Here is a 21,324-nt window from a genome sequence, read left to right on the forward strand (position 1 = left end):
GAGTATTGTGTACAGTTGTGGTGTCCTCAACATAAAAAGGATGTGGAACTGTTGAACAAGTCCAGAGGAGGGCCACAAGGATGATCAGGGGACTGGAGCACCTCCTGTAGGAAGATAGGCTGAGAAAGTTGGGGCTGTTCAGCCTGGAGAAGAGAAGGCTGTGTGGAGACCTCATAGCAGCCCTGGAATGGGTTGCCCACGGAAGTTGTGAATGCTCCATCGCTGGCGGTGTTCAAGGGCCAGAGTCTTGGGCGACATGGTTTAGTGTGATATGTCCCTGCCCATGGCAGGGGGGCTGAAACTAGATGATCTTAAGGTCCTTTCCAGCCCTAACTGTTCTGTGAATCTATGATTTACAGAGCATCAGAGGTAGCCTGGGCCAGAGGCATGGGAGGAAGGCTTAGCTGTGTAGAGGAACTGGAAGACCTTTGACAAGCTGTAGTTTGGAGGTGTAACAGCAGGGTTTGAGCCAAAAACCGCCATTTTATGAGATCTTCAAGAGAACTTGGTACCAAAAGGAAAAGTCTTGAAGTATTTGAACAGAAGAGTTACAGTCCCATGGAAGCTGGGTGCAGAAAAAGACAAAAGATAGGGAAGCTAGAACACAGTCCATGTTTGTTGTGAAGATGAGTTTATCAAGATGAGATGACTGGATTTCTGATGATCCCTTGGTCCAGTGCAAAATTAGCTCTTCACATGCCAGTGACAGGGAAGGACAGTTGGTGGACTTTGCTATTCCAAAACATGGTGCTCATCCAGGCAGTAATCCTTTAGGTAAGTAACTGAAATTAGGTTTTGAGTCACATACTGACCTGTCTTTGTAGTTAGTACAACATGTCCTGGCCATATAATGAGACAGAGGACAGATTAAATTAAATACAAGCAGGATTTTCATTCAGGAAATTGGTATGGTAATGACAGATACGGGTTTTGGCATGTTTCAGATAGACTTCATCTAGCTCTTCAGGTAGCAGATACAAGCACAGCTCTCACTTACATTCACCCAATCAAGCATGAGGAGGTAACAAATTCTCTGGGGTGGCTAGTATTTAATATCTGCCAGATGCCTGCTGGAGAATACTAATACAGATCCCAAGTTTAGTGTGCCCTGGGAATGCATATGGTTGGTAGCAACATGCCTTTCCCTACAGCCACATCTCCCTTAGCAGATCTACCTGGATTTTAATCCCCTGCTATTTGGATTGCAAAAGTGATGGTTTGGTCAAAGATGCCTTTTGCTGTCTTTCCTATGAGATTTTCTGGATGGTTAGTGGTCAAGAGAGGGAGAAATGCTGAGGTTTCTGTCACAGTATCATGCCGGTGGGTAAGGGGGGGTGGCAACATCATTCACCCCAGACATCATGTGGACCATCCTCGAGCAGGGCAAACTAAGTGGTGTGACACACACAGTGAGTGCCACAGTGAGGATTTGTGCTTGAGGAGGAGCTTCAGCCAGCTCCTGCAGTGTGTGCATCCCCTTCCAAAAGCGTGGTGAGGGGAGAGGGAGCCCCTGTGGGAAGCCCTGGTGATCACACAGCTTGTCCTCAAGCTGGAGCAGGGAAAGGACTTCTATACATCTTGCTTTCTTACAAAAAAAAAAAAAAAAAAAAGAAAAAACAACCCAAAAAAAACCCAAAAAACAAAACTAAACCACTGCAAGGCTTCATATAAATCAGGGCAATAAAGCTGCCTATGGTCAAATTATACGGTCTAAATCTATATAAAAGAACTGGAGCAGGTTCAGGCCAGCACTAATGCCCTTCTTGCTGTAAGCAGCCAGCAGGGGGTGAGGAGGAGAAGGAGGAGGGAGGGCAGGCCCTGGGCTCCCAGCACCAATGCACAGGGGGAACAATTTGCCGAGGTGGTTGAAGTACATGTTTTCAAAATCTGTGTCAGTAAGGGTTTGAGAGGAGGATGTCGTCTGCTTACTCGGTAACTTGTGTGTGGCCTGAGAGTGGTTTCAGATGCTTGGCCAAAACCAACTGATCTCTCCTTTTAGGAAATTCGAAAAGTATGCATGCATCCCAAAAAAGAACAGAGATTTGCACTGATGTCCCATGCTCCTGCTGTACAGCTTGTGTAATCGTCTTGGTGAGATAGGGAGGGGGATTACTGAGCCCTCGGCTAGAAACAGAGACCAGATATTATGATTTGGGCTTTCACGAGACTCTGAGTTAATAGATTGTTTTGAACAGGAGAAAAGACTACCAGGGTATGTCGTATATCTTCAGAATTCAGCTGAATGCTGCAAAAATGTCCATATTAGGACATGGTACTTACTAGAAGTAAAATAACAGAACTAGTGAACTTTCACAGTGAGAAGAACTTGCAGATAAAATTGAAATTTATGATGGTGTAGGGGATTTTTAAACTGAAGGTTTTGGCTTCTTTTCTGAGTACCTTGGCCACGCTGGCGAGTTTATAAATCTCTGTGGTGTTTGGCTAATATCCCAAGGATCTGCACTGTCCTACTCAAAAGCAGTAGCTGCCTTCAGTTTTAATTAAGGGCTGTGTTAGGGAAGAGCAGGGTGAGCAAGTGGGGTCTTTCAAGTCCGGCAGCCTCTGCTTTGAGAGGAAATGAGTGGAGAGGCTGCACAGATGCAGCCTGCAAGCTGGAGTGACACCCCGTGCACCGCACCGTGTCTGCGCAGCAGCTGTGGGGGCTGACCAGGAGGTGTGAAAGACTCATCGGCTCTATGGGTAACATCTATTCTTCTGGGGCAAGGGAAAAAAAAATAGCCAGGAAGCTAAAAGCAGTAGCAGGTTTGGGCACAATCTTGGGGTTTGCTCTTCGATGGAAGAGCATTGCAGACTTAGATGTAGGAAATGGCACCAAGGAATTTAATAACCTGTTATATTTCTGTAGCACATTTCATCCTCAAAGCATTTTACGAACTTAATGATGTGCAAACTACGTGCACATGTATCCTTTCATCTGCCAAGGACTGTAGCCGCCTTCAGTCTGAAGGCTGATGATGTTGCTTTGCAGCATCACAACAGTGTAGGACAGCCTTAACTGATTGAATTGGGAGCAAGCAGTTTTAGGAGGAAAAACTTTTGGGAAAGACAGAGGGATTGAGAACAGTTGTGCTGGCAAAGGGCATATATGGCAAAATATCTGTGACTACCATCAGTCAGTGATTAATCTTTTAGAGATTCCACCAGATAGAGCTTTCTTCGGAAAAAGCTGGAAAATTAACCTTAGCTGGCTAGAAATCTGGTGTGAGCTTTCTTCTGTGCCGCTTGGCAGCCTCTGACCTCAGAAGGTACTTGCTGACTCCAACTCGCATGAGCTGCTTTTCCACCTGAGATCCAATGATATCAAATAATGAAGTTCTATGGATGACAGTGTGAAGTTGTCCATTTCTTAAATTTTCCCTCCTAATGGTATTCTTGTCTCCAAAGAAGGGTGTTTATTTTAAAAAAGGTCAATAAGTAAGCATTAGAAATTCTGGGAGATGTACAAGTTTATAGCATTTCAAAGTCCTCAGGAAAGAAAAAGAATGCCTCACCAGCAGCTTTGCCCCTGTTATCTTCCTAAGGAAGTTCTATGTTTTCAGACATGATAGTTTTTAATGTCACCCACCCTGTAAGAGTTTTGGTGTGCTGTCTAATCCCCCAGCTTAATGAGTTCTGCGGGGATGCACCATGATAGCTAAAGATCATTTACCTGAATTGCTTTTTAATTTCTGGAATCGGAAGCTGCTTGTGCAGCAGGATAATTGCATTATAATTTACAGCAATCCAAAATCAATAAATTTAGTCATATTGGGATAGAGAAGGAGGGTGAAAAATTCCCCCACCATTAAATTATTTCACACTCTGTACTTGATATTCCAAGAACTCAACAATAAACTTGGGGGGATGGGAGAGAAGAGTGGAGAACCACTGGCTTCCTGTGAGTGCTCAGTAAATCAGCTTTGCCTGGTCATTTCTATAGTGAAATAACACATGGTTTTGTTTGCAGAAGAGGGCAAATACAGCAGATAATGTCCTGTTTCTGACTTACTTCAATTTCAGAGTATTAAAAGAGAGAAAATGCTTTGTACTTTCTAGCCCCTTATTCCAGTGGCAAAAAGCTGATGAACCATCACCAGCTGCAAGCTAAACTCAAGCGTCCACGCACGCTTTGCTCCCTGCCTGAATGTAACAGTCAAGTTGAATAATTATTGGGGTAAGCCACTATGGGAGCTGGTGGGGTTTCAAGTTCTTGATGTCTTCATCAAGTCAAGATAGGAAGCTTTTCTCCAAGTTAGTATTTTTGCCGTGTTCAAGCTATTGGGCTTGTCGCAGAGACACATAATGAAAACCTGTGAAGTGTGTTGTAAGGGGAACAGGCTATGTGGCCTCAGTATTTCTTGAGCTTCAGAGCCTCTGCTCCTCCCTATGCCATATCCAGGAGGGACCACATGAGGGGCAGTCTGGGGTTTTTTGGAGTGTCTTCAACATCCAGCAGTGCTGTGGCTGCTGGAAGCACTATGGGAGAAGGGGTGACCTGGTAATGTGAAGGTGGATCTCATGGCTGTATCTGCTGTCGGCACCACTTTGGTGCAAGTCAAGCCCTGGCAACAGCAGCCAACTCCTGGGCCACTGGACCTGCAGCATCTGCAGTGCTCTGTGTTTTCCAGGGTCCACCCAGGAGTCAGGTTAAGTTCCTGCAGGTAAGAAGGACACAGGTAGCCCAAACACATCTCTGCTTGATGTAAGAGAAATATCATTGAGCAGACAGTTCAAAGGGGTTCAGCTGCGCACATGGAGACTGGAGCTGTGGTTTTGGGGTTTTGTGTTTTTTTTGGGGGGAGGGTTGGGTTTTCTTGTGTGTGCGTGGGGGTGTGTATTTTTCTTCTGTTTTCTTTAAAAGAAAGCTTCCTGGTTGCATGAAATCTCACCCATGTCTTCACTGAGGTATGGCGTGCCAGATTAATTTTGCGGGAAAATGTATTAGGTGTTCCTGGACTTCCCCCACTCAGACTGACTTGATTTTATTTTCCCTTTGAAACCACAGAAAAGCTTTCAGTGCTGCACCTAAAAAAGGATGTTGTATGAAAGGAAATAACTTTGTCTCTCGTATTTGAGGAGGATTATGATCTGGCATGACCTCATTATGGGTTAGGCGAGGATATTTCTGGAAATACTAATTAAATACTTTTTCCATCCCTTGTGCCCTTGTACCATGTGTAGACTTTATAACAAGAAAAAGAGGAAAAAAAAACTGTCTGCAAGGAATTTTTTTAAGCTTTCTTCACTCAAATGAGAGAAGTACAGTTACAGTCATGGTAGCAATATTAGAAGCTATTAAACAAAGTTTTCTTAGTTGTTATGAGATAGAGGAAAATAATTATCTGAAAGAAGAGGGCAAAGCTGGGATTCTCCAACCGCTTTTGTCTGTGCTTGACTTTAGGAATCTGAATAATTCTTGTAATTTCAACAAGATCACTCTGGATTGCTGAAAACATCCTTTCTTCTCTGCACTTTTTTCTCTGTTATCTATTAATTTTTCACATTCAGATTCAGTGAGCACAAGCAATAGTGCACAGCCCCACAAACCATCTCACTGGCCAAAGCTGGTGGTGAGCAGTGGCATGGGGGCGAATGTGTTACACTGGCACAGACAGGGAAGAAATTAGATGGCACCAGATCCCAATATATTTATTAGTAGATACCCTCCTGTTATATCTTATGGTGGTGTTCTGTTTCTGGGCTTACCCAGTTTGCTCCAAGAGCTGTGTCCTCAACTTGTGTCATTTCACTGAGTTTTGGCAGCTCCAACTCCAGCCCTGATCGTCTGAGCTGTTTCTTATTGAGGTCAGTGGGAGTCTTCAGTTAACTTCAATAGGAGCTGGACTTGGCCACTGACAAAATGTCTTTAAAAATTGCCTTCAGCAAATAAGCTTGTGAATGTTAGCACTAAAATAGCAACATGCAGGCCCAAATACGTCTGTATTGAAAACATATGCTGTCAGATAGATAGAAATGTGTTCTTACAAAAACCGTCAAGCATCATCACACAGAGATTGTAAAGATTTTTTATTTTTTTTTGATTGTGAGTTGATTTTGATTGTTTATTTAGCACTTTGGTTCATTACCCTGTTGCGTGGCACTTCACGTAGGGCTGAGTCTAATGAGGAGAACCCCTGGCTTTTCTGAACAAGCGGTCAGTGGTTTTTGTTTTCCGTTATTGTTCTAAATCCAGGGACATGGTGGTTATTTTTCCTGTGAATGTGAAATTCTCTTCAAATTGCAGTATTACACTGGTATGTAATAAGATCCAGTCCTGCGTTTTGTTTAAAGTCTCATTGCCCTCATGGATATGAAACAGGACTGCTATTTGGAACCAAACAAGGGAAATGGATGTTAACTTCAGGAGTTGTTTTCTTAACCTGCAAGGTGAATGAAAGCTCTGGTTAGGACTGCTTGGGGCAGCCGATGAGTGGACCATGGCTGGCTGGTTGCTTCCTTTGCACTGCTGTGCAACTGCCTGAGCAGTTTGTCTGTCATCAGCAACCTGAAGTGCTTCACTTGAGAGAGTGATGTTTAAGGCAAACAGAGCTGGGTGATGGCTTAAATGCCTGTTGTAAATTGTTGAGCCTCAGATTGATAATGGATAACTTGATTCAAGGCAAAGCAGGGGCAGCTGTGGAAGTGGTAACTCCACCAGCTATCCCAAGCCCTGCTGCCTCTGCCTGCCAGTGAGCCAGCAGCACCTGAACTTCAGCAGAGGAAAATGAAAAGGTTTTATCCTGTGCTCGTCTGAGATAACTTGTGTAACTATCTCTGTCCTCCTGATTCAAGTTGATAATGTTTGAATGCTACTCCCAGCCATGTGGGTGATTCAAACACTGTTCTTACCTTTGCTTTTGTTTCTATCATCAGAAGTAATTCTTTGCAGGGGTCAAAATCAAAGCTTTTCCTGTGAAGTCTATTAAAATGAGTTGAACATGACTGACCGGAAAAGGGAACAGGAAACTTTTTTGGCAGGATAAGCTTTCTTGGGGAGCTAATGGAAGCTGGATCTCACAGGATAAAACATTGAGATAGGCTAGAGTTTGCCAAGACAAGCAATTGGACTTTTCTAGACCATGTCCCCATCTCTCATGGGACATGCTTATATCAGGGCATCTTGCCGGTCCTAATAAGTGGTGGCAGAAACAGGGATTTGGTGTTGTTGGTTTGGTGCAACCCAGTTTGTCTCATGGGAGGACTGCTGAAAGAAAGTCTCCTGTTAGTCGAAGCTTGGCATTTGTGTTATTTCAGAGAGGCCTCTCCAGCCTCTTCTGTGTCAACAAATTACTCCAGTGGAGATCACAGTATATACCAGCAGAAGGGCTCCTCCTGCAGCTAAAACTCTTTCCCCAGCACAGACTACACAGGAAAATGATGTTTTCCTCCTCACTGTTATCTTGTTTTTAGTTTTTTTGTTGTTTTTTTTTGTTGTTGTTGTTGTTGTTGTTGTTTGTTTGTGTGCTTTTGCCAGTACCTGTGTCTGTGCTCAGGACTTCAGGAGGGTAGAGCAAGTTACGGGACCCATTTCCCTGCCAGGGAGCTGAGGACAGGCAGTGCTTTGCAAATTGGATGCCAGGTGGCTGGTCCAGCCTGAACCTACCTACAAGGGAAAAGGATTCTGCATGGTGATTTATGCATGCTGCAACATTTTTGGCTTTGCGAGAGAATGGTCCCCATTCTTCTCTTTAACCAAGGAGGCTTTTGAGAAGCTCCGACCTTGAGCTGAAAGAGGTCTGTACCTTTGGGTAAATGCAGCCATAGGATAAAGGTTAAGGTTCTGGTCACTGCCGTTGGAACATACAGCGAGACTAAAGCACAGCTCAGCACAGACATCAAGCACAAGCTGATAATGTGAAAAAGGAACATATGAGCAAATTCAGGGTGAAGCAGAGAACAGTATGGGATTTAAAAATCTCAGCCCTGTTATTAATTTCTCTGGAAAAGGTGAACTAATGATTCTGCTTTTAATTCATTAGTACTTAGGCTAAAAATATGTTGGTTCAGAAAGAAAATGATAGTAAAGGGGAAGATGTAATGAAATCTCCCTCCTCCTCTTAAAAAAAAAATGTTTTGCACAAAGCAAAGATAATTCACTGATCAGAAATGAAAGTTGTAGTCCCGTGGGGCCAGGCTGGAATTACTGCATACCACTCGCCTTTGAAATCAAGGCCTCCAACCTTCTTAATGTCCAGGTGGGGAATTCCGGTGGCTTTACTCTAATCCAGGCAAATCTGAAATCCAACCCTGTTGGGAGGAAACAATGTGGGAAACAGATTCATCTTGATCTCGGCTTTGTGCCTTGGAAAACGATTAAGACCAACTCTGGTAAGCACTCCTGATAGAGTTCGCAAACCTGCCGGCCTCTGTGTGACACAGATTCCTCAGTTCAGGCTTCACCCCTTAAGATAACAGATGGAGCTGATCCGGTTAAGCTACAAAGTGGGTTTCCCTTATTTCCCAGTTGTTAAAATATTATTTCTATAGTTCCAAATGATTTTTATTATGATTGCTTTGTTGCGATTATTTATTTTTTTTTCCACACTTTCTATTGTTACTTCAAAAAAAATCAAAACCAAATGATTCAGTGCTGCTGACAGGCAGTCAGACTGACCTTTTCGAGAGTGAAGCCCTGAGACACTAAATCCCATGTTGTACTATGGAGGTAACACACATGGTGCTACCAAACTCACGCAGTAGGGTTCCTTCTATACCCTTTTTCCTGTCCCGATCTCAGTTAAGATAACTGGTTTGAGGATTTCAAAGTGATTCAGCAAATCAAGTCCTTTGAGGTAGAGAAGTATTCATGTTCTGCACATAAATAAAAGGGGGAAGGCAGAAAAGCTGCTCTTTGTTAAAACTTATTTTGGCAAATCCATGAAGAAAACCAGGGACTTGCAAGTCCTTTTCCTCAAGAGAAACTGCTTCCATGATATTTCAGAGCTAGTGAATGCTGGAAGGACATCCTGACCTTGCAGAAGCTTCTTGAAAACATTTTGAGGTCTTTATGCTCTTACAACACTGGTTAAGGGAGGGTGGTAAGAAAACAATAACTAAACATTCATGTAATCTTTGTTACTTTTCATACTTACCTTCATTGCATGTGGTTACAGTCAACACCCATGGGTAGCAAAACTTGTTGCTGGTTTGATTCTCAGATAATTTTACAAGTGGTTACTAGCTGATTTGTGAAGTTTGGCACTGAACTATACTATTTAAAGGGTGGGATTTCAAACGCTTCCAGTGGAATTCAGAACACAAATTCTTCCATTTCTCCTCTGCAAACAGACATTTTATTCTTTACAGTGGATTTATCATTATTGCAGTTTTGGCAACGATGTATCAGCAAATTTTGTTTAACACCATTTCTCAGCATTCCATTACTTAAAAGGCATGAGCAGCTTTGTTCTCCCTTCTTTTTTAGGCAGCACATCCAATAGGTGATTTTTTTTGTAAGTGCAATTAAATGTGCAGTATTATGCATGTCTTTTATACTGTATCAATAATAGAGGGATAGATTCTGCTTTTTTGTTTTTCTACTGGAAATATTTTGCCAGAGCTCCGTGTGCATATGTGTGTATGTATGTGCGCTGGCCAGCAGTCCTGCTCCATGCTGTAGGCATACTTAATGTCAGACCAGGAGGAGCTAACAAGTTAGAAGAAGAACCAGTCTGAAGCATTTCAGCCTTAAAATGGGAGCAGAAAGTTTTGTCTGTTTGTTGTGGAGGAACTTTTTTGCCATTAGCAGGGTTCCTCAAGGTCAGATTTGTCTTGCTATTTACTGCCATTTTCTCCAAAGATATTTCACCTCTTGGAGGCTGCCAAGACACCACACATTTGAAACTGGAGTTTTCTGGTTTGCAGGCTGGCTTGAAGAGATGACTGCAGTCCCATTCGTAGTGCCCAGCAGGGCAGAGACGCGGGTAAAGCCTACCATTGATCTTTTTCAGGGTGGGGGTAGGGCTGTGCTTTGCTGTCTGCAGGTGGTCCTGCTTCCCCTTGCTCCTTGTCTGTAGGGCTCCAAGCGCCTTCTCCACCAAGTTGCATCCCTGCCCCATAAGCATCAGTGCTCTCCTTCTAGTGCAGTTTGCTGTTGTCCTCACTAAGTTCAGTGATATTTAAACATGTCCTTCAAGTTGAATTTGAGCACAAAAGTTGGGCTGAATAGGGATGGCAATGTAAAAACTAAATGCCATAAGTTTCTGGCTGATTTTGCTCTTCACCTTTGCAATTTTGTAGGGGTGCTTGCAGTTATGTATGGGTGTTTCCTTCTTACATGCTGGGAATGCAGTAAATAAATGGAGAGCATAAAAGGTGACTGTTAGCCCCAAGCCAGAAGTCCAGTCAGATAATTGAGAAGAAGTTGGAAAGAGTTTGGGAGAAATTCACATCTGTAAATGACTAGGTTTTTATGTAGCAATGTACATGCTTAATTTATGCTTGCAGCAACAGCAGTTGCATATGCAAAAGCAGGCATGCAATTACATGTGCACTTCTGCTTGGGATTCCAGCCCTTAAGAAAGAAGCGATTATCATCGCAGATGAGTTATACTGTAACGGCTCTTCATGTTGTATAAGGAGCATCTGTATGCCATATTATGCACATGTGAAACTATTTTTATTATATTCATTTGATTTCTATGGGAGATCACATAGTAACCATTTGCATTTAATGGCTGCAAAAAATCTTGTCTTGCAAAGAGTTCACCATTTACGCACGGAGCTCATCATACACAGAATACACCTAGATTGTTGACTTTTACACATGTAGAGTTAGTATTTTTACAAGGAAAAATACAGTTGGCCTGCCATAGAGGAGTTGCCTCGTGAGATTTTCATTGTAAGTACAAACATGCAACTTAACAATTGTTCTGTTCAGGTACTTTTCTTAACGAATAGCAAATTTGTTTTGATAAGAGTCCTCTGTTCTCTGATTATGAGAGAATGATTGGAAGAGGGTGGCTATGAAGGATCTTTTGCAGTTGTCAGTGTGAGATCTCTGCTTTCATTTATTGATCTCTTTGGAACAGTGATTTCCTCTTAGGCATCTCTCCATTATAAAACTCCTCACTTTTCACAGGATGTAATTTCCTCATTTTTCTGGTTCTTCTAAGGCTTAGAAAAGTATGGTTTAGCAGTTCAGCTGTCTGCTATATTGAGCTACCTCCTTAAGAAAAGAGATGCACAAGAACTTGTCTCAGAAGCAGTGGAATATTTAACTTCTTTCCCAAGCTCATCCTTTAACGTGGTTATTTATTGTTTGTCAGGGTTGTTATCCATACAGATGCTCAGGTTTTTCATTACTTTTTCTAAATTCTTGTCAACACTAATTTCTTACAGCAAAAGGTTCCCCTGAGGAGCCATGTGACAAAATCTGTTACATTTGGAAGCAGTAGTGAACAGTATGTTGCAAATGACCATCCCAATTTCCTTTTCTTTTTCCAAATTGAGACTTCGACAGCTGCCTTTGCTTCTGGCTGTGCTTTTTCCAAGGCACGCAGTTTCCAATTTTCAGATTGCCTCTGTCACAACCAGGAAATTTTTAACTTAAAAAAAAACTACTCAGGAGGGAGGATGCATGGATGATCAGCTCTTCATGGTTTTCATTCTTTGCAACACAATGGCAGGATAAAGAAATCACACAGGGAGAGATGGATGCTAAATAATTATGTTGATTCAGTACACAGAAATATGCCAAGCCTTGCCACAGAGGTACTGCTGCTCTATTTTATGTGGCTTTCACATAGCACAGAGGGAGCCCTGGGAGCACCACAACAGGCTTTCAAAGTCTTTCAAGGGCTGTTTCAGTATACTATCAGTCCCCTTCCACAAGAAGTGCTCAGGGAGAAGGAGAAGAAGACAGGAGGATGCTGACGACTGCAGAGAAAGTTCATGTACATTAAGAGAGTGTAAGAATTTTTGGTACAGAGTTTAAAGTTATTTTTGGCATTTGTAAAGTAAGCGTTCATCTGTGAGTTTTGCTAAGAGAATATTTAAACCATAGGGGTAGTCTAATGCTGATATATGTCTTCTTGGTGGGGCTTTTCCCATTCTTTTTCAGGCTCTGGGTTTAATAATAGTAATGTGCTTGTCATATATTTTAGATAATGGTCATCATATTTGCCTGTCTCTGTAGGGTCACTCTGAAAATTAGCTAGCTAATGTTTATAAAGGAAGACATTCAGATCTCCTTACTCTCTGACTAATTACTTTCTGAATACCTGTATTGATTTAGCAGGAGTGTTCCCAGTATGGGATGGTGTTTTGCATGGAGAAGAGCATCCAAGTCTGGCCCTAAGTGCCTAGGGGATGGCACATGCTCCTGGTTTCCCAGCCACCTCTGAGGAGTATATTGACAAATACCTTATACTTGAATATGCCACCTTCCCTTTTCCAGGCTCTGCAGGATACATTTATTGCAACTGATTATCTTCATGATTGGTTAGAGCAAATAAAACACAACTCGAGGGGGAAATCCTCAGGTTTCAGGGTCTAAACACTGGGGAAGGCAGTTATCTATTATAGGCTAATATATGTATGAGTGCGTGTGTTTGGTGCATAGATAATGTTTGGACATGTCAGATCAGGAGAAATGCATTTCAATATGTATATTTTTTTCCTGATCTGACAAGTACAAACTTCAGCTGGTGGAAAAAGCACCACTTTGTAATCGTATTTAATAAGGGGATGGCCTGGAGCCAAGCATCCAGAGATTCCATCACTGATGGGCTTGGGAATGAAGCAGGTCTCAGTGAGGGCTCTTCATTGCAGGCACCTCCCTCTCCCATACTCTGTCCTGGCGAGGGCTCTGGCATCCACTGTGGGTGACAGGTATGACAGCTCCAGCTAGATTTTCTGATCAGAGAAACCAGGACTTCAGGCAAAACTGGGCCAGAAGAGCATGAGCTGAAAGCAAAAATCTGATGACTAAGCAACTACCAGGTAATATATTCCCTAAGTTTAGCTTTTAAATCCATTGTTCAGATAGCAGCAGCAGTTGAACTTCAGCAGTCCAGACTGCAAAATCCACACCAGCTCTGGGTGGAACTAGCCTGTCCTGAGGTCAAACTTCCATGCTTTAGCTTGCTATCCAAACCAAAGGCAGCTTGTTCTGGCCACTCACAGCTACAGATGAGTAGCTGCCCCGAGAAAAGAATAAAACCGATGCATTTGCACCGGGAGTCAGAAAGCAAACAGCAATCAGTGGTGTAGAGTGGGCCATTCGCCCTGGACATCCCCAGTTTCATGGCTTGCAGTGCTCCAGCTCCATGGTACAGACCAGAGAGTGCATGGAGTAAGCAGCTCCTCTACCCAGCTCCAGAAGTCTCATATCTCATCCTTTGCTTATCACCAGCCTCTGAACTGAAGGAAAGTTTATCTCAGAACAGGTATGGAGTGAAGGATGCACATTTCTGCCTGCTATGACTCAAGAGGCAAAGTAGCAGTTTTGGTCTGGTGGAGGTGGAGCTGGGTATACACTGCAGCCCAAGCATAATAAAGGTCTGGAGGCTGTAAATGGGGAAAACTGTTCACAGTCCTGACTTGGCAAAGCTCTCCCCCCCCCCCCCCCAAAAAAAAAAAGGCTCTTTGCCCCAAGGAGAACCTTCCAAATACCGGTTTTTCCCAGAATTCGGACACCCGTGTTCCTATGAGAAATGAGCACACACAGTTTGTTTTAATAAGGATCGAATTGGCAGCTGCCTGGAGTATTAGTTACAATAACATAATAAATGTGGTAGAGGGAGTCTTTAAGACACTAGAAGTGACTACAGAGATGTCCTGTTACTTCTGGAGTCTTTTTCCTTTGCCTTCTTCCAAACAGTTGTGCAGCAGAAATGTCTCAGTCTGGGAAGGTGAAAGTGTGAATGTCCTTTCAGGGGAACCGCACTGTTCTTGAGGCTTTAGATTGCATCAAGGGTTGCACTTTGCTGCAGCTTTGTTGCACCTTTGCTTTTCTAGACCTTTCCCACAACTGCTCTGCAAGTCCAAGTGTATCCTGAGTGTTAACAGCCTGATAGCACAGCACGTATCTTTTTGTGTGACTCTTGCAGTATGGCCTCATTTAACAGTCATGTAGCATCATCTCAGCATTGCAGAGTCAAGAGTCAGATGTTGTGATGGCTAAGTTGTGGCATGACAGGACTGCTTACCAATATGAAAGTTTCTCCCTGCAGAAACTCTGACTGTGTGTGCATACGTACATTTTCTTGGTTTATTTTTCTTTAAGCAGCCTGAAATCTCTGTGGATCCCTGTCTATATGCAGGGAAAGTGTAGATGTGACTTGATTCTAATTTTCTTTTGCACTTAATGACTTTTCCTGTTGGAGCAAGATGTATGGTGTGGCATAAAGGCCATAGATGAGATGCTATTTCTGTGCAGCTGAGCAGAGAAGCTTTACTGAAACTACATAACCCCTGTTTGGGGCATGCTGGTGGTGGTGGTGTATAAATGAGCAAACTGCAGGTTGGAGAGGTTAAGGTCATGGCATCAGAGGAAGAACCTGGAAACTGTAAGTTTCAGCCCCTATGGCAGCATGGAAAAGAAGTTGCTGGTTCTCCCTATTTGGCCACTAAGTACAACTGCTCATATTGTGCTGCTGCAGCAAAGTGTCTTCATCAGAGGTGGTCCCCTTCATAGCCTGAATAAACCACTGAGGATTAAACCACAACAAAATATCCTCGTCACTAAGTCTGCAGATCTGGAGGGGAAAGAAATGAGGGATAGGAACAATGGATGTTTTTTGATGGTTGCCAAGATTTATAATGATGATTGCGATGATGATGAGTAGCTAAAGGAATGTTGCTCACATTGTAAACCACTGATCTCCTCCTGATGCTCATCAGCAGAATTTCAGCTCTTAGATATTTTAGCACTGGGGTGTTTTCTGTCCTTATCCAAGAGGTTTATTCAATACAGCTGCAGCCGAAACCCTAGTGTGGTGGCTTCCAGCTGCAGAGCCTGCAAGCCCTCTTGTCAGACCCCCTGCCTCAAGACGCTGCTATGCTGAGAGCCCAGCACAGGGAGGAGGAGGAGAAGCAGCAGATGTCACCATGCAACATATCTAGTTTATCTTTTATTTACTGCAGTTATTTGTACAGGGCAGGTCTCTCTGCTCCCTGCTCACAACTTTGCACCAGCAGCAGCTGCCACTTGCCAGGCAGAGGCAGGAGGAAGGCAAGGGAAAAGACATGAATAATGCAGTGCAACATATTTATCAACATTGTCAAGTTGAGCCTCAGATCAAGTTTAGTAGGTAAAGACGGAGCTTTGAATTCCCGCTGTACAGCACATTGAGATTCAGATAACTTGATTTTGTAAAGCGAGTCCGAGAGGCTGCAACCCAGGAAGTCTGTGTACAAAACGCAGCTCTGGTTGGTTGTTTCTTTTTTTCCTTTTTTTTTCTTTTTTTTCTCCCCTCCTTGTGTCATTAGTGTAGGATTTGGGGGGGGGGGGGGGGGTGGAAATCGCCTGAAATTTCTCTTTTTTTCTTCTCTCCTTTCTTCCCTGCAAGTTTATCCCACACTGCAGGACTGCTGGCCCATGCGTGGAAGAGTTGTTTCTGTGCCTCCCAAGTCCTCATGTAGTTTTTGGCACTTCTTCGATGTGTACAATCGTTTGTAATTCTCAAGGCAAAAGTAATAAACAATTCCAAGTCAGTAAGTGCAGGCAGCCAGGTGGATGGTATTTCAGCTGCTTTAAAGCCTATGCTGGCTTTTGTGAGCACCAACTCTGATGTGGCCAGTGAGGCATGTGCCATTTCAGTGTTCCCTAGAAATCTTGAAGCTGTGTTTGATGGTGGCATTGGACTGTTGAGCTCTGTGGTATCTTCTGGATTTTGCTCCTACCACTGCTGGCACCAGGGAGCAGAGCTCAGTAGAGATGAGCGATCTCAGAGTAAGTCCTGCCTGGCTGATCTGCCACGTCCCTTCTGCCCAGCTTTGTGTGGTCCTTTTCCTCATCACAGGCTGAGCCATTGTTTCTGGTGTCATATGCATGTCAGTGGCTCTCTGACCTCATGTTGTTGGTATGTGGTGGGTACAGCATGGCTCCTGGGGACGGCTGGTGGAGCAGCTCTGCCTGCATGCCCGTGCTCACAATGGTGTGGGCTTCCCTCACTGCCCTGGTCAACTGCAGGAGCACTGCAAACTGCTCAGGTTTAGAGAAAAGTGATTTATTTATTTGTCTGACTGTCTATCTATTAGAGCATTGGACTAGGACTAGAGAGACATGGTCTGTCACAAACTACTCCAGTTGTTTTGAACAAGTCATTAGGGCTGGGATTTTCTTAAGGCACGCAGCAATGGTTCAGCTCTTCTACTGCTTAAAAAGAATTGACACTAAGTCCCAAATAACATCAAAGGGTGGGGAGGAAAGAAGTGAAGTGCTAGTTAAATTAGCACTGAGGAATTCAGAACCCCCCATCCTTTGTGGTCCTATTTTCATCTCTGTGCAACGGGAGTGATGTGTTTTCTTACAGTGCCATGTTTTCTTACAGCCACAAAACTTAAATCACCTATAGTTGCAGTGGCTTTGCAACATTATGGTCATGAATAACATTTCAGCAAAAAGTCACTATATTTTTATATACAAAACAGTGTATGTAATCTCATTTTAATATGACACCCTGTGTTTTGGGTCCTGGACACCAATATCCCTGTGCCCAATCTCTTTGATGTTAAACCTGGGTTCATCTCCTGGGTTTGAGGAGGAAGGTGTTGGGCTTGGGTTCTGAGGTTAGGAACCCCTCCACAACCCCTTGCTCACAGCTAATCATTCATTAAGGCACAATACAGGGAACATATATTTACTGATATCAGTTTAGGCTGCAAATAGTAGTTGCAGATGAAAAAAATCCCAGTAAAGGTAGGTAGAAGCCAGGCTGTCCATGTGGTGTGAAATACTGGTTTATAGCCCCTGTTTTTAAATGTCTGTGCGAGGACACCCTGTTGTGTATGTGCGTGAAATTGAAAAGGAATTGTTATTCGGCCTGCATTTTAAGTGCCTAACCTCTCCATTTTGATGACATTCTTCTGCTTTATGGGAAAGCTTGTACTCCTTAAATCGTCTGTTTTATTTGGGGGGAAGTCCACAGGGAGTTTCGTGGGCAGTTCACACTGTCAGCTCAGCATTTTTGCACACTCAAAAACCGTAAGTCTTCACAGTCAAAAAAAAAAGCTTCCCTGAAGAGATGATCTTAATTCTTAGCTATTTTCTTTTTAATTTAAATGTGAAGGGTCTGGGCTTTTTTTTATTATTATTATTCAAACAAATATTTTCCAGAGAGCAAACATAATTTCACTCTGTCTACAGCACACAAGGGAAAGAAAGAAAAGACTACTTGACCCTAGCACAACATGATGCTCTTTTTTTTCCGTTGTCTGGTTGTGGTGCAGGAATGTGCAATCTGCAGTCGGAACTGGCAGATGCACAACTTTTGTTTGTAAAACTGACTTCATTATTCCCGCTGTAGGGGTGGGCTGGCTGAAGATGTTCAGGATGCTGACAGTTTCTGGCCTTCCTGTTGAATCATCCATGTATTTGGCCTAGACGGAATAAGCAGTAGTGTCGCTAAGCTGGGATCCAGGGTCTTGAGAATGACGGAGCAGCTGGCATGTTTAACCATAGTTTTTTATCACTAGTTCTCATTATCTCAGCATTATCATGATTCTACTCCACCCTATCCCTCAGTTTTATTTTGTCATCTGCTGAAACTACAGACTTTTTGGACTGGGGTCATCTCCTCACATCACATGCAAAGAGTGGGGCAGAGACAGTTTTTACTGCAGCCTTAGATAGCACTATCACATTGCAAAAAACTATGATCTAATATTATATATCACCCTAGAGCTAAAAATTCCAGCCGCCCACCAGTACTTTGCTATATTTTACTTCTGATGGCTTGTGCAGCGCTGTACCTCCTGCTTGTATCACTCTAATTACTTTTTTCCCCTCATATACCTTCTTAAATGTCTGTCCTAGTCTGAAGCTATTCCCTTAAGGTTAAGATGAAGGCCCCGGGGACAGCAATGATATGTGATTGTGTAATTAAAGCTTGTGTTAATAAAAGCAAGATAGTTTGAGCAGCCCAAACTTTTGCATATTTTTTGGTGTTCTTGAACAGATTTTCTCATTTGTCTAGTGAGAAAAACCATTTTTTTCCTTGTTTTCCAAAGTAAAATTTCTTTTTTTTCTTAACAGAAAACCCCAGTTTCTCTATGCCCAAAAATGTTATTTCTGTTTCCTTTGCAACCACTCATGCAGTCTGAACCACAGACCTACAGCACTGTAACAGAGGTCTCCATCATGTGCAAATTAAAGGGATTAAAACCAAAGTTAGACAGAAGGGGAAAACAGCAGCCTGGGGGCAGGCGTTAGAAATGGAGGATTGATGCAAGGATGCATCACATCCCCTCCATGGCAATCCCTGGCTGATCACGCAGTCTCCATGGGTCACCTCTTGTGTCCCTCCACTGCTGATCAGACTGCTGACCTTTCCCATTCTTGCCTGTCCTCTTCCATGTCTCAGTGGGAAACTTTCCCTGCCCAGTGCTGTGGGACTGGCTCTGTCCTCTCCCTCTCTGCTGTTTTTTATCCTCTCTAATTGTGTAAAACATTTTGGGCTGTAGTTTCCATGAAAGATGTTATGCAGAATAAAGTTGGTGCTGTATATATGAAATTGTGATCTGTAATTTGTATTTGCTCTGCTGTATGACTCAAGATTATTAAACAAGGATGTGGCTAGATGCAGTTATTAATATCAAGTAGACAATGCAATTTGTTCTTTACCATTTCCTTGTGTTGATCCCTCTTTATTGCTTCTCATCTTGCTTGGAAACACAGGATGTTTAATTAGTGCCTTTGTGAGCATCATATCAGTGGGTCAGAGATGTTGGAGAGGAGATTAGGAGGCATGATTTAAGTGTCTGTGACTCAAAGTGACCAGCAAACTCCCCAGGGAGACTTCAGTGTCTGTGAATCTCATTAGGCTGTTTATTTTATTATACCTTCATAGTATTTGATTTTTGCTAACACTTAGAAATCTTGCACTTCTGATTTGCATTGGCTTGCGGTCTGGAGGACCGAACAGCTCATTACTATAGCAAAACTCAATTCCTTTGTGTCTTGTGACGCTCCTACAACCCCATAACCTGGGTGGTGGCCCTACCAACGCCTCTGATCCTACCTTTTTGTTAGTCCAGACAGGAAAAAAAAAAGAAAAGGCATTAAAATTAAAGTCTCATGACTGTAATGAAAAGGTTATTTCCCCTTCTCTCACAAGTTAAGTTCTGTGCCATTGCAGCTCACTTTGTCCTGTCCATCTCGTAGTCTCATTAGCTGCTGGGCCACAGAGGAATTGAGGAGAGAGAGTTTGGGGTTTTATCTGCATGCTGTTCCAGCGTGGAAGATTCAATGAGATGATGGCTTGTCATTTTTTATTAATGAGTTGGAGCCTGATTCATTATAGATGTGTGGAATGAGCTCAGTGTGGCTGCAGGGGGAGGGGAGGGACTCTGCCAAGGAAGAGTTACCTTCACCATGGGTCTTCTGCTTAGTCTTAAGAAAACTGGCTTACCAGTATTCCTTGCCAGTGTGCTACAGGGCAGCTGAGTTAATGTGCGGCTCCAGTTTCCCACTGCCCAAGCCTGCATATTTCAGCATAGTTCAGATAGCCCCAGAGGAGAATGAAGTAGTTAGCGATGCTCAACAATTACACACGCAAAGAGATTTCCAAGGGACTGTCCCTTAGGGGCTGCATGGCTGGCAGGTGGGTGACTGAGAAAAGGGTTATTCTGTTTGAGAGGGTAGATTAGTGTGGTGGAGAAAATAATATTCTCACCAAGAGAAACAAACAGTTGTGTGTTTTTCAGACCTTTCTTAAATGCTGGTAGCGTGAATCATATGTGATAGGTGTATATATAGATACAAATAAACACAGCTATATATGTAAAAAATAATTAAAATTGCATTTATAAGCATGCATGGTCAGAAAAACCCATTTCTGTTCAGAAGGATGTGTGTCAAGTGTGTGTCAAGTACTGGGGAAGTTGAGGACAGGTGACCCTCGTGCCCTTGGTGAATCCAAATGTCTTTGAGCAGAAGTGGATGCTGACACTTCAGGGACCCTTCACACCCAGCAGCTCCTGGCTCCAGCAGCCCAGGTGCAAGCTGTACCCACAGTGTTCCTGTCACTTGCTGACCCTGTGTACCTCTGGTGAGATGCTTCCTCAGGGGGAGGAGGAATATAGATTAACACAGTTGAATGCTAAAATCTGGGATTAGATACTTAAAGATTATTTAGCCCAGTTTAAAGAGTGTTTAAAACACCTTAAAAAGCCCAGCCCAGGCTCTTCTCTCTGCACAAGTTTAATGAATTATATTTTTGGGGCTTACTTGTTTCCTTTTATTGCTAGAAGAAGCCCTGAAAAGTAGTGAGAGAGGCTCCTCTCTCACACTTTGTGCTACCTCTATGGGACAAAGAAGTGTAAGTAAATACACCAGCTTCTGGAAGCATCTGTGACAATAATCGGGGCTCTTGGAGGGCAACAAAGTTGCAGCTAGAGGCAGAATGGGCATAATTTATCTTGCCTGTTGTGTGTAGTATGTGTTTAAATTTGTAGGCTCTTTGCTCTTTATGGAGATAGCTAACCATTCAGCATTAATCCTGGTGCAGACTGTCAGAAAGAGACGTGGCTGGAGTTGTCTCTTGTGTTCTTCTTAATGTACAGTGAGGGTCATTCAGATAGAAGTTACCTGGCTGCTCTCTGTATGCAGAAGATTGTAAATTCTTTGTGTTTGGCAGTGGTCTTCCACTGGTAAGGTGTGGTGTGCACCCCTGTGCCATGCTGGTGCACTAACTGTTGAGCAAGTTTCTTCTCTACATCAAACCACTAATCAAGAGTGGTTAAGGGAAATGAGCATCTTTGAGAATCATTAATGTAATACCTTTTGTTGAATAAGGTAAATTTTTCCTACTGTGCGTTTACACTTGGCCCATAGATAAATTTTGGCTGAAGTTATGTTCTGATGATCTGCAGAGGACAGAACATGCTGTTTCCAGTATTGTTACTTATAATCGTGCAGTGTGGTTCAAATATTTTAAAGGTAGCTGAACATCCGGCTACATTCAGAAATAAAGATAGCTGCTCCTGGTTTCGGTGAGAGCTTTCTTTTCCAACATTTTTTCAGGATCCCCAGGTCTTTTCAAATGGTTGGGTGTACCAGTAGAAACTTAAATAAAAACTCAGGGTGCTGTTTGTTATTCTCTACTTGCAAGAAAAATAAAAGATCAAACTATTCTTGCAGTAAAAGTGAAGGCTTGAAAG

The 21,324-nt window shown here is 43.0% G+C and overlaps 3 protein-coding genes across 5 annotated transcripts in view; all 3 read left to right on the top strand.

Moving 5' to 3' along the window:
* Positions 1-1,965, top strand: part of EPB41L5 (erythrocyte membrane protein band 4.1 like 5) — a 465,429-nt gene extending 463,464 nt beyond the window's left edge. Inside the window, exon 18 of the transcript XR_009745666.1 lies at positions 1,954-1,965. The gene's annotated coding sequence lies outside the window, so the exon portion shown is untranslated. The remainder of the gene's footprint in view (positions 1-1,953) is intronic.
* RALB (RAS like proto-oncogene B) overlaps positions 1-21,324 on the top strand; it is a 410,529-nt gene that overhangs the window by 326,201 nt on the left and 63,004 nt on the right. The window lies entirely within an intron of this gene.
* The window catches only part of GLI2 (GLI family zinc finger 2), a 200,002-nt gene that overhangs the window by 69,138 nt on the left and 109,540 nt on the right, over positions 1-21,324 (top strand). The window lies entirely within an intron of this gene.

This window comes from Pezoporus flaviventris, unplaced genomic scaffold (genome assembly GCF_033815535.1).
Source record: "Pezoporus flaviventris isolate CSIRO_AGI_PZ_B2104156 unplaced genomic scaffold, CSIRO_AGI_Pfla_v1 ptg000001l, whole genome shotgun sequence".
NCBI classification, from domain to species: domain Eukaryota; kingdom Metazoa; phylum Chordata; class Aves; order Psittaciformes; family Psittacidae; genus Pezoporus; species Pezoporus flaviventris.